We start from the raw sequence: 12915 nt of genomic DNA, 5'->3' as shown, positions 1-12915 counted from the left end.
TTATGGGTTAAAATGGTCCCATTGCTTGAGTCATTACTCAGTGTAGGCATGAAATTCTAACAAACCTGCGAAGACCTTTCCCATAAGTAATCCAAGACGTGGCTTGGACCTTTCTCAGCATGGCTTGGGCCAATCATCATACAGAAGACTGTGTCCTGCTATACATTCTTTTGGACCCTGTTACTATTACCGTTATTAGATTATCTTCCTGCAACTGAAACAAGGAACGAAGTCCTGACACCGCATGAATGTCTAGCTTGCCAAAGGGCCTCTTGGAAATAATTGAATGCTGGACAGAAGGTTTTGTTAGTCAATGTGCCCATTGTTTGTCTTCTATTTCCCTTTATTTTATTTTTGTAACATTCTAAGGGGAGTTGGATGTGTAAATGATATTTACTCCTGGATTTTATAATTTGATATGTGGTATGACTTGGATCTTCACTAGCCTAATAATAATTGATGTTTGCTGAGTGTTTCGATATATGCAGTACTACGTTTATGCTAGCAGGGTGTAAATACCCTTTTATTTGTTTTATACATGATCAAAATGCAATCTTATATGATTGGGTATGATGGAAATAGGCCAGTCCCGTTATGCTGCATGGTAGGTGTTCAAGCTGATCATTTCTAAATGAAAGTATGACTTATGGTAGATATGAATTCATAACTGAAGTAATGTCAAATGTTCCTATATGCTTAATTAGCGATATTGATGGAAGACACAAGTCTAGGTTCGTCCTTCAGTTCCATGTGGCAGCTGCCCATTTAACCTTGAAGGAGGAGGAGTACCTGTCCTGGCACTGTAAGCAGTTATCTGGATAATTACCAGGGATACCTCTTAATGTTACTGTATATAATTATTTCTACAGACATTCTTGTAAGAGAATCTTAACACCAGTGCTTATAGTGGTCCTAGAGAGTTGATGGAACTCCCCCCCCCACCCCACCCACCTCCCCAAGGCACCCAGGTAATAGAGTTATTACGCGCGCCGCAAAAAGGGGTGGGGTCACACAATAGTAATAATGCCCACAGTAGCAGCACCCCGTAATACACATAATGCCCACAGCAGTAGCGCCCCTTATACAATGCCCACAGTAGTAGTGCTCCTTATGCAATGTCCACTGTACTGGTAGTGCCCACAGTGGTTGTGTCCCTTATATAGAGCCCATAGTAGCGGTGCCCCTTATGCAATGCCCATAGTAGTAGTGCCCCTTATGTCCCCAGGAGTGATGCCCCTTATGAAATGCCCCCTATACAATGCCCTCATTAGAAGTGCCCCCAGTAGTAATGCCTTAATGGTAATGCCCCTGTGTAGTATTGCCCCCAGTAGTAATGTTGCCTGTAGTAATGCCCCCAGTCGTTTAGCCCCAGTAGTTATGTCCCCAGTGGTAATGCCCCTGCAGTTATGCCTCCAATTGTTTAGCCCCTGTAATTTAGCCCCCATGCAGTTTGCTGTTAGTAATGCCCCCAGTAGTTTGCCCACTTGTAGTTTAGCACCCAGTCGTAATGCCCCCTGTAGTTTACCCCTTGTAGTTCAGCCCCTGTAGTTATGTCCCCTTTTAGTTTGCCCCTTTTTAGTTTAGCCCCCAGTAGTAATGCCCCCAGTAGTTTAATCCCTGTAGTTATGCCCCCAGTAGTTTAGCCCCCCTGTAGTTTGCCCCCAAGTAGTAATATCCCTGTAGTTATACCCCCAGTAGTAATGCCCTCCTGTAGTTTGCCCCCAGTAGTTTAACCCCTGTAGTAATAACCCCAAGTAGTAATGCCCCCAAGTAGTAATGCCCCTGTAGTTCTCCCCGTAGTAATGTCCTCCTGTAGTTTACCCCCCAGTAGTAATGCAATCTTCTAGTTTGCCCCCAGTAGTTAGCCCCTGTTAGTAATGCACCCAGTAGTAAGCCCCTGTTAGTAATACCCCCAGTAGTAAGTCCCTGTTAGTAATGCCCCCATGTAGTTTGCCCCCTTGTAGTTTAGCCCCTAGTAGTTATGCCCCCAGTAGTTTAACTCCTGTAGTTATGCCCCCACGTAGTAATGCACCTGTAGTTATGCCCCCAGTAGTAATCTCCGTGTAGTTATGCCCCCAGTAGTTATACCCCCAGTAGTAATGCCCTCCTGTAGTTTACCCCCAGTAGTTAGCCCCTGTTAGTAATGCCCCCAGTAGCTTGCCAACAGTAGTTTGCACCCAGTAGTAAAATCCCCCCAGTAGATTGCCCCTAGGAGTAAAGCCCCCCAGTAGTAATGCCCCAAGTAGTTTGCCCACAGTAGTAAAGCCCCCCAGTAGTAATGCCCCCAGTAGATGCGCCGCTACACATTGGGGGGGAAACAAAACACCATACTCACCGAGCCCCGCTCCCGCGTCTGACCGCTGCACTGCATTCCTTCCGGCGTCCGCTCAGCGCACACTGACAGAGCCGGAAGACGGAGCTCAATAGTGAGCTCCTGCCTCCGGCTGTCCGTTGTGGAGAGAGAGCCGGGTGCCCGCTGGAAATACAATCTCAGTGGGCGCCCAGCATCTTCCAGCGGCGCCGGCACATTTCGGGTTAGGTAAGCCCGGAGGAGGAGGAACTGCGTTCCGTCTCCAAGTGGAACTGACGAAACGCTGTTCCGCCCCGTTCAGGCTCACTTTAACACCTGCTTAAAACCTATTTCATAAATGTATAATCAGCTGATACCTTTATAGCGAGACTGGTCTACGCGGATGAGGAAACCGAGGCTGTAAATATGGATCTTCTTTATCAACGAGTGGTAAAACTCGTTGTGAATGATAAATGCTGATTCAGCCAATCAACTCCCAACTGTCATATTTCAAACACATGACAGGAGCTGAGAACATGACCACTAGGAGCTGATTGGCTGGTGCACCAACTACCATGTTCAGCTACTGTCGTGTTAAAAAATGACAGTTGGGAGCTGATTGGCCGGAGCAGTATTTATCATGCAGAACTAGTTTTCTCAATCACAACGAGTTTTATCACTCATTGATAAATAGGCCCCTTTATTAGGTGCCATAGACATGTGATGTAGTGACCAGCTCTCGCTTCCTAGTCTACTGCTGTAACTACCGGTGGAGCAGTCACTTGGCAGTCATGGATCTACAGACTTGCAGCAATTTCCAATTTGCCAGAAGTCTTCCATGACTGCTGTATTCCTAGTAATGTTTATACTGGAGTTTGTGAAACTTTTAGTATAATATGCAACTGTTAGGGTTACTTGGTAATCATTTAACACACACGCCCGCACCCCCCCCCGAGTTGGCTGGAGGTGCTGGTTGCCGGCCGAAGCGGCAAATGTTTACAAGGCATGGTTTTGATTATTTTTGGTGTTATTTTTGTTTTTTTTTAGATCCGTAAGTGTGCTGTAATGAGACCCATACTAATGCTGAGAGTAACCTCAGGAGATAGAGTTTTGGGCTGGAGCCGTCCGGGTCACACTGTTACAAGGGGTCTATGTACTAATGAGATATATCTATAGCCGGATTGGGCAGTGTGTTGTGTATACACACTACCTGATCCGTCGTGACTGCTGTCACAAACTGAGCAGGCGTTTACATGTGCCCGCCCAGTTGAGCCATCAATCACTGGCGGCTTCTGCAACATGAGCCGACCGCCCGTACACACAACGATGCACCAATATATCTATAGATATATTTGTCATTGTGTGTGCAGCAGGGCCAACGCGATATGGCTGTGAACGACGGCACTCACAGAGATATATCGTTGGTACACACTGGCCGACGGGCCAGCGATATATCGGTCGTTCAATAGAATGGCCAGTGTGTACCCATCTTAAGTCTTGGAGAGAGATAAAAGTGGAAGGACATAGTACCAATAAACCAGTTCCTAACTGTCATTTTTCACACACAGACTGTAACATGGCAGTTAGGAGCTGATTAGCTGATACTCTATCTCTCTCCAAGGCTTAGTAGTACATAGAGCCCAGAGTCCTTTATCTACCCTGTGCTGGGCGTCCCCCCCCCCCCCCCCCCCCCCCGCATGCTAGGGAAGATGATCGTAGCTGTGCTAAATTTAGCACAGTTACGATCAACTCGGAATGACCCCCTAAGCCCATAATAGGGAATACATAGCAAAAAGATCAACATTTCAGTGTATTGTAACACTTTCCTCAGGGTAAATGTTTTCTTGTGTGTTTATTCTGAGCACCGCCTAGAAATTCGTTGCATGCGCTGATAAAAAAAAAAGCCGGGCAGCTTGCTTGCGTCTGCCTACCAGGCTGAAAGTTGCCATCCAGCCCCTGACTTAGGGCAGACTAGACTAACAAATCGCCACAATGCTTACAGAATGGACAGTGCCGTGAATGTGCTCCATAGATGCAGTTGTGGCCACCTCCGCATCCGGCCCACCCTGGGGCTATACGTACAGTAATGTGTCAACAAAATACGCAGGGCCTAATTCAGATCTGATCGCTGGGCTGCGTTGTTTGCTGCCCATCGATCAGATATTCGCCGCCTACAGGGGGAGGTGGAAAGCCTGTGCAGGTGTGCGTTCGCTTGTGTTGCAGAGCTGCACAAAAATCAGTTTGTGCAGTCTCTGCGCAGCCCAGGACTTACTCAGCCGCTGCGATGGAATCCTGCTGATCGGAGCCGCAGCTGACGTCAGACAACCTCCCTTTAAACGCTTGGTCCCGCCTGCGTTTTTCCGGACACTCCTGCCACCCACAAACGGCCTCTTCATGTCACGTCAATTTCCTTGCGAACGCCCGTGCGTTCGGATTTATCGCACCATCCCGTCGCTAGGCACCGACGCCTGTTGCTGGTGTGCAATGCGCCGGCACGGTGCTTTTCTGACGCATGCGCAGTTCAGATCTGATAGCACAGCAGCGATCAGATCTGAATTACTCCCTCAATCCAGATGGGGAGAGGAGAACATAGGGGGAGGGGGTTGTTATTAACACGGCGATTTGCAGCCTATCAGAGTCTGTGATATTTGCAAGGCTTCAGAAAAATGAAAACAGACGTCTGGTTGCTATGGGTTACAGCACACTTAGGCACCTAACGCTGCATTATTAAATTAACCTTAATTGAATTCAGTTTGCCTTTTCAAATGGTGCATAAATGATAGATGGAAGCGTCGTCTCCATGTTTGTTGTGGCAGCCGGCGCTGTTGCAGTTGTTGTTGGTCCTGGGCTGCTCTGTTCTGCTCCGTGGCTCCTGAGAGCCTCTCTGCATTATTGCAGGCACATAATGAAGTTGCTATACCACTGTGGTAATTAAGGAAGATCTGGCAGTAATTGCAACAGTGAATCAATGTAACTATTACCGCTTTAACGAGAGCTGGTTTAATGTTGTAATCTAACCCTTTCCTCCTGATAAAACACACACTGGGTGTATTTACTGGGCTGCTGAGTGGGATTATGCTGCACTGTAAATATTTATACATATTTACACATAAATGGAGAGGACCGCAATCCGTTTTATGCAGAGGAGATTGCACACGTCAAACGGATGCTTATTCTGTGGTGTCCTGTGAGGATGAGGAATGGAGTACAAAGGTTACATACGTAATCCTGGCGGGCGGGATGACTGCTGTCAATATCCCACCCTCCAGAATACTAGCAGTGGGGCGAGCGCTAAGAGTCCCCCACGCTGCAAGCTCTGTGGGTGTGGTGGAGTGGGAATAGGCCTGGCGCACCGGGGTTCCGGCTGGTGGGATTTTGGCATCGGTATCCTGAACGCCCTGCGATCTCGACAGCCGGCATCTTAATTGCATCCCCACAGAGGCCTACTCCCCGGGGTGCTGAGAATTCTCCCTGAAGACCACTCGCCGACACTGCAAAGTGGACAGGACCATGTTGTGATGATGCAAACTGTGTCGTCAAGCACCGTCCACAAGATTTGTGACTTCATGGACCTTGGCCACGCCTACTTGTTGACACAAATCGCATAGTCAAGCTCTGCCCATAACTGCTTTTTATTCAAACTTCTGCCTATGACTGTCCATCAAAGGGTTCACCATCGATTGTTTGCGACCCTGCATGTGTAATGCAGCAAAGCAATGGACTTTTCACCATCGGACCTCCCCCATCGATGGCAAAATGATCAACCGTCGGTAGGAAACCATCAGTGGTTGTGAACCATCGATGATCAATGGCTATCACTACTTCTGCCTCCACTAAACCCAGGTCTACCGTACCTAGGGGTTCATTCAGGTGTATTGGGGCAAAGTACAGATTATTGGTACTTTGCGCATGCGCAGGAACCATTTTGTGTATGTGTGAACGGATTCAGCTGCATAGGATGCAGCCCGACTGCCATTTTGGGGGGGAGTGGGCAGGGGATGCCTCCGTTTGTGAAAACGGAGGTGTGTTGCCGCCGTTTTGGGGGTGGGAAGAGGCCAGGGATCTCCATCGTAGGACTGAGATTTCTTGGCCTCTGCGACGGGTGGCTTGTGCGGCACTATGCGTGCCATATGCCGCCCGATGGTGGGTCGTTTGAGCCGATGCTATGTCCTAGGATGCAGCTCGGATCATTACCATATAGCTAAACCAACCGCACTTGAATGACCCCCATAATGATAATTCCGACCCTATGGGATCTATTCATGAAGCAGTGAAAAGGGTGGAGAAGTGAGTCAGTGGAGACGTTGCCCATGGCAACCAATCAGCATTGAAGTAACATTTATAATTTGCATACATTACAATTGTATGGAGCAGCTGATTGGTTGCCATGGGCAACTTCTCCACAGGTTCGCTTCTCCACACTTTTCACTGCTTCATGAATAGACCCCTAAATTCTCTTGAACTGTAAGTGCTGTTTTCTTGTTTGGCTCATTTGTTTATGTACTCTGTAATGAGCGCTGCGGATGCTTTGCGGCGCCACATGAATTAAGAATGATAATAATAATACCCTGCCTATAATTTTATATGGCTTGTGAGAGGTTAATGGGGAATCATAATACACTGCTCAAAAAAATAAAGGGAACACTAAAATAACACATCCTAGATCTGAATGAATGAAATATTCTTATTAAATACTTTGTTCTTTACATAGTTGAATGTGCTGACAACAAAATCACACAAAAATTATCAATGGAAATCAAATTTATTAACCCATGGAGGTCTGGATTTGGAGTCACACAAAATTAAAGTGGAAAAACACACTACAGGCTGATCCAACTTTGATGTAATGTCCTTAAAACAAGTCAAAATGAGGCTCAGTAGTGTGTGTGGCCTCCACGTGCCTGTATGACCTCCCTACAACGCGTGGGCATGCTCCTGATGAGGTGGCGAATGGTCTCCTGAGGGATCTCCTCCCAGACCTGGATTAAAGCATCCGCCAACTCCTGGACAGTCTGTGGTGCAACGTGGCGTTGGTGGATGGAGCGAGACATGATATCCCAGATGTGCTCAATTGGATTCAGGTCTGGGGAACGGGCGGGCCAGTCCATAGCATCAATGCCTTTGTCTTGCAGGAACTGATGACACACTCCAGCCACATGAGGTCTAGCATTGTCTAGCATTAGGAGGAACCCAGGGCCAACCGCACCAGCATATGGTCTCACAAGGGGTCTGAGGATCTCATCTCGGTACCTAATGACAGTCAGGCTACCTCTGGCGAGCACATTGAGGGCTGTGCGGTCCCCCAAAGAAATGCCACCCCACACCATTACTGACCCACTGCCAAACCGGTCATGCTGGAGGATGTTGCAGGCAGCAGAACGTTCTCCTTGGCGTCTCCAGACTCTGTCACGTCTGTCACATGTGCTCAGTGAGAACCTGCTTTCATCTGTGAAGAGCACAGGGCGCCAGTGGCGAATTTGCCAATCTTGATGTTCTCTGGCAAATGCCAAACGTCCTGCACGGTGTTGGGCTGTAAGCACAACCCCCACCTGTGGACGTCGGGCCCTCATACCACCCTCATGGAGTCTGTTTCTGATCGTTTAAGTAGACACATGCACATTTGTGGCTTGCTGGAGGTCATTTTGCAGGGCTCTGGCAGTGCTCCTCCTGTTCCTCCTTGCACAAAGGCGGAGGTAGCGGTCCTGCTGCTGGGTTGTTGCCCTCCTACGGTCTCCTCCACGTCTCCTGATGTACTGTCTCCTGGTAGCGCCTCCATGCTCTGGACACTACGCTGACAACACAGCAAACCTTCTTGCCACAGCTCGCATTGATGTGCCATCCTGCATGAGCTGCACTACCTGAGCCACTTGTGTGGGTTGTAGACTCCGTCTCATGCTACCACTAGAGTGAAAGCACCGCCAGCTTTCAAAAGTGACCAAAACATCAGCCAGAAAGCATAGGAGCTGAGAAGGGGTCTGTGGTCACCACCTGCAGAACAACTCCTTTATTGGGGGTGTCTTGCTAATTGCCTATAATTTCCACCTGTTGTCTATTCCATTTGCACAACAGCATGTGAAATTGATTGTCAATCAGTGTTGCTTCCTAAGTGGACAGTTTGATTTCACAGAAGTGTGATTGACTTGGAGTTACATTGTGTTGTTTAAGTATTCCCTTTATTTTTTTGAGCAGTGTATATCCTTGCGGTTGAATGTATCGGCATTAACTTATGAACCTCTAGATTTTTGCAGAACATCTCCCAATTCCAGGAACTTGTACGACATGCATATTTATATATATTCTGCAGAGGGTCTCCCAAAATAGTCCCTTGACTGGGTAATTATTGAACTCTTACTTATTAATACTCTCAATGCTGTTTTTCATTGTTTCCCTGTCGCTTACCACTGGCGTGCGTTCGTGATCAGCTCATCATGTATTTAAACAATATACTTGCACATTATTTGCACGGTGTCACTGTATATAGGCTTTCAGCACCGCGTGATGCAAGCAATAACACCATATAAGGTTCATTCCTCTGTCAGCGGAAGATTATTTTTGTGTAAGTGAGAGGTTTTGGAGATGAGCTCGCAGATGATCCTAAGAAATTTGGGAGCAGGATAAATGATTTTTCACGCAGTCCACTGGAGCAGAATTTAGTCACGACTCGGGGCCTTGATTTGTTACCATTTCCTGCCGCACTGAGAAAATAATGGGATTGTGAATGACAGGTTTTGATCTCTGGCAGAGCCTTGGGATAATATTTCAATAAGTTAGGATCATTTTTATGTTTCGGTTTAATGTAGACCTGACAATCTAAGGAGAGGAAGCGCTATTGATAGCGGATATTGATGTCTTTGCTGTAGAATTATGAAGACGGCACAAAGCTGAGCCGGTGTGTGTGTGTCGGAATGGTTGGCCGTGTCACTGCGCACTGCCCCAGAGGCTTATACAGGAATGTCTGCCGACACCAGTGGTGCAAGTAGAGATATTTTCTTAGTGGTACTGAGTGCCGAAAAATGGGCGTGGTCATGTGTTGTGAGGGGCGTGGCCATATGCTGCTAGTGGGAGTGGCTACATTACCGCAAGCGGCGTGGCCACACGACAGCCCCTTTTTTTGGGGGAGGAATCTGGAGGCAAGGCTAAAAATATATAGTAATGCCTCCAGTATAATATAAATATATAGTGCTACCTCCAGTATAACAGAAACATATAATAATGCCCCCAATTTAATAACAATATATAGTAATGCCTCCAGTATATTATAAATATATAGTGATACCTCCAGTATAATAGAAATATATAGTAATACCTCCAGTATAATAACAATATATAGTAATGCCTCCTTTATAACAGGAAAATACAGCCACTGTTGCACTCCCAGTAACCCTGACAAAGTGGGAGGAGCCATCATGCTGCCAAGCGCCATGGTCTTGTTGCTTTGTGGCACATAATTGTGGTAATGGCAAAGTGTGTTGCAGATGGTACTGCGTACCCGCTGCCAAATTCTTAAGGGTACCCGAGCGTACCCACATACTTGCACCGCTGGCCGACACCGTCCTGTTGTTCCTAAAGTGACACAACTGCAAGCGGCCACCTTACCCTGAACGCTATGCAGGGATGCCATGGCAAATTGTGGGGCCTGGGACTGACAAAGTACACAGGACCCCTCCCCCCCAAAAAAAAGATTCAACCCCTATGTGATGTCATACATTGTTACGTTACATATAGGTGGAGCGTTGCGGGCCTGCAGGAATCGGTCACAGAGATCTGATGTGCAGTGAAGCTTTTTTTTAAGAAGTCCTTCATGCGCATTGGCCTGTTGTTTCACAGCCTGGTGCAACTCTCCTGGTATTGGTAGTAGGACTCAGGAGCCAGGGATGAGCCCCTCTCTCTGTAAGGGCCCAGGACACCAGTCCCCACAGTCCCCCCCTGATGGCTGCCCTGACGCTATGGCTCAGTATTCTAGTGTGTTCTAAATGTGAATTGGAGACCTACTGGAACTTTTATCTTGACACCCAGTGCCCAAGCAGTGCCAGGATGAGCCACATTCAGCATAGTGGTGCATTGTGATCACGGGCCTGGGAGCTGTGGTATTACATTACAACAGTGGGAGCCCATACCGTGCTTTCCTCGGTATAGTGTGACTGGGATACATATGATATCGCAGCGGATGGAATGCTGGCATCCCAAAGCAGAGAATCCTGACAGGGGACGGGTAAGTAACCGTAACCCTCCCCCCGTGCAGCCTAAACCTAACCTCCCTCCTTCCCGCGGTGACAGAGGCATTTTGATCCATGTCAGGATGCCGGTGTCGAGACACGGGAATATGCCAGGTCTAACAAGCCTGTAAATTCCCGGTTCTCAGTCCCGACCCCCGTTAGGGGCAGGGTTGGGGTCCTGGGACTTAGTCACGTTTTTTATTTTTGCATTTAGACTTGGCAAAATCCCGGGTTGGTGCGCGCTCATGTGCAAAAACCCAGGATTTTGCTGCAAGCGTGAAAGGGCTATTAATATGCAGTATAATAATCCTGAGCTAGTCTCTAGACGCCAAAGTACTGATGATCAACGAAAACATTTTGGTAAATTTGGAGTATATATCATCATAGATATATAATCAGGCACACATATGGGTGGTTTCTCCTAGCAGCTGTAATGGGAGGTAGTCAATCTGCCCAAGAGTTATAAAAGAATAGGGTGAAAAACAGCGCTAAATGAATATAATTGAAAACAATTTAATCCATATTTATTAAAATAATTGTAAAATAGGAAACATTACTAATATGCGACACACACAGGTGACTAATTCAATTTCAGGACTTATCCACCAATAAATGCACTTCTTTGGAAAGCAATGTCCAATGTTTACGGGGTAATTACTCACATATGTTTTACCAGCAGTTGGGATGTTCCAGCTGTATGAAGTTTCCAAACTGTGTTCCAAATGAAGGAGTCCAATTGGTTAAGCTCGTTCAGCGACGGCAGTGGCAATATTGGATCCTGGTTCACAGATGACCTTTACTGGTATGGCTGTTTAGCTGGAAGTTTCCAATCCGAGAAACAGTGCTGGGTGGAGCAATCGTTTGACTGAAAGTTTTCCAGTCGAATGAACAGTGCTAGGTGGAGCAGTCCAGTACCTGGTGTTTAAATCTGACGCGTTTCACCACTCTTGGTGGCTTTTTCAAAGGTGATGCTTTCCAAAGAAGTGCATTTATTGGTGGATAAGTCCTGAAATTGAATTTGTCACCTGTGTGTGTCGCATATTAGTAATGTTTCCTATTTTACAATTGTTTTAATAAATATGGATCAAATTGTTTTCAATGATATTAATTTTGGTAACTTTGTATTATATTAAGTTTTCTTCTTAATTCTGATAATTAATTTATTAGAGTGTAAGCGTGCGAGCAGGGCCCTCTTACCCCTCTGTCTGGGCGGGATGTATTAAGATACATCGCCACCCCTCGCCGCTCATCGCAGCGATGTTGATCACATATGTACTAACATATGCGGTCAATATCGCAATGCGGTGACGGAGGCCCCCCGCGATACCTGTTGGGTAGTCTGCGGGGGGGGGGGGGGGTCTCCGTCATCTCCCTCGGCTCTCCAGACTCCTCCAACACTGGGAAGCAGCAGCAGGCTGCCCCCGGCGCCTCCTCCTCCTCCCCCCTGCAGCCGGAAGGACCTCCGGCTGCGTTGCTAGGGGGAGGAGGAGATTGCCTTCCGGGTCCAGGGCTGCCTGGAGGAAGGTATGCCGGGAGGGAGGGGGGTCGGCGCCTGCGGCGGGGGGCGGCGGTCGGCGATAAGAAGCCCCTAGGCTTCTATAGGGTATCGCCATCCAGAGATGGCGATACCTAGGAAGGCAATAAACCGGCGGTAGGGTCTTAGTACATTTGAAAATGCGGTAAAACCCCCATTTTCGGGGGTTTTACCGCATTTTTCCTTTAGTACATCCCGCCCTCTGTCTGTTATTACCCAGGCTTGTTTTTATTACTATTTTGTTCCTGGTTGTACAACGCAGTGGAATTTGCTGGCGCTATATAACTGTTAATAATAATGATAATAATAATTAGACATCACATTTGCTGCTGTTATTTCATTTCTTTGTTTAAAAAAAACAAACAAAAATCAAGATGAAACAGGACGTCGGTGCATACGAGTAAAGGAAACACAATCATTTTCCCAGTTCATCTTTTAACATTAAATACTACATTAATTACCCCAAATGACAGTTGTCTGGGGAACAGTATTTTAACCTCTTGGCTCCCATGAGAACCATTGCCAAGTAGTAGGCGTAACACCCTAGTATGACAGAGCAGTTCATCATGTCAAACTAGACGTAATCTCTCCAGTGCCGGAAGGCAGGGCCGCGCAATGTATTCCAGGATCGTTACAACTGAACTGTTTAAGAGAGTTATGGACTTTGCCGCAGGCAAAAAAAAAAAAAGGGGGTGGGGATTTTTAGTGTTCTATCTCCTGACTTGGAGACATTGATGGGAAACAAAACAAAACAAAACAAACCACTAGCAAGCAATTTAAACGTAAAACACAAAAATACACAACTTTATATAAATTGTGTGGCTTAAAAAGCGCAGTCAGCACTGATACAAATATATTTTATACTAGGCAATAAA

This window comes from Pseudophryne corroboree, chromosome 9 (genome assembly GCF_028390025.1).
Source record: "Pseudophryne corroboree isolate aPseCor3 chromosome 9, aPseCor3.hap2, whole genome shotgun sequence".
NCBI lineage: Eukaryota > Metazoa > Chordata > Amphibia > Anura > Myobatrachidae > Pseudophryne > Pseudophryne corroboree.
The sequence above is the reverse complement of the archived record's forward strand: the minus strand, read 5'-3'. Positions refer to the sequence as shown.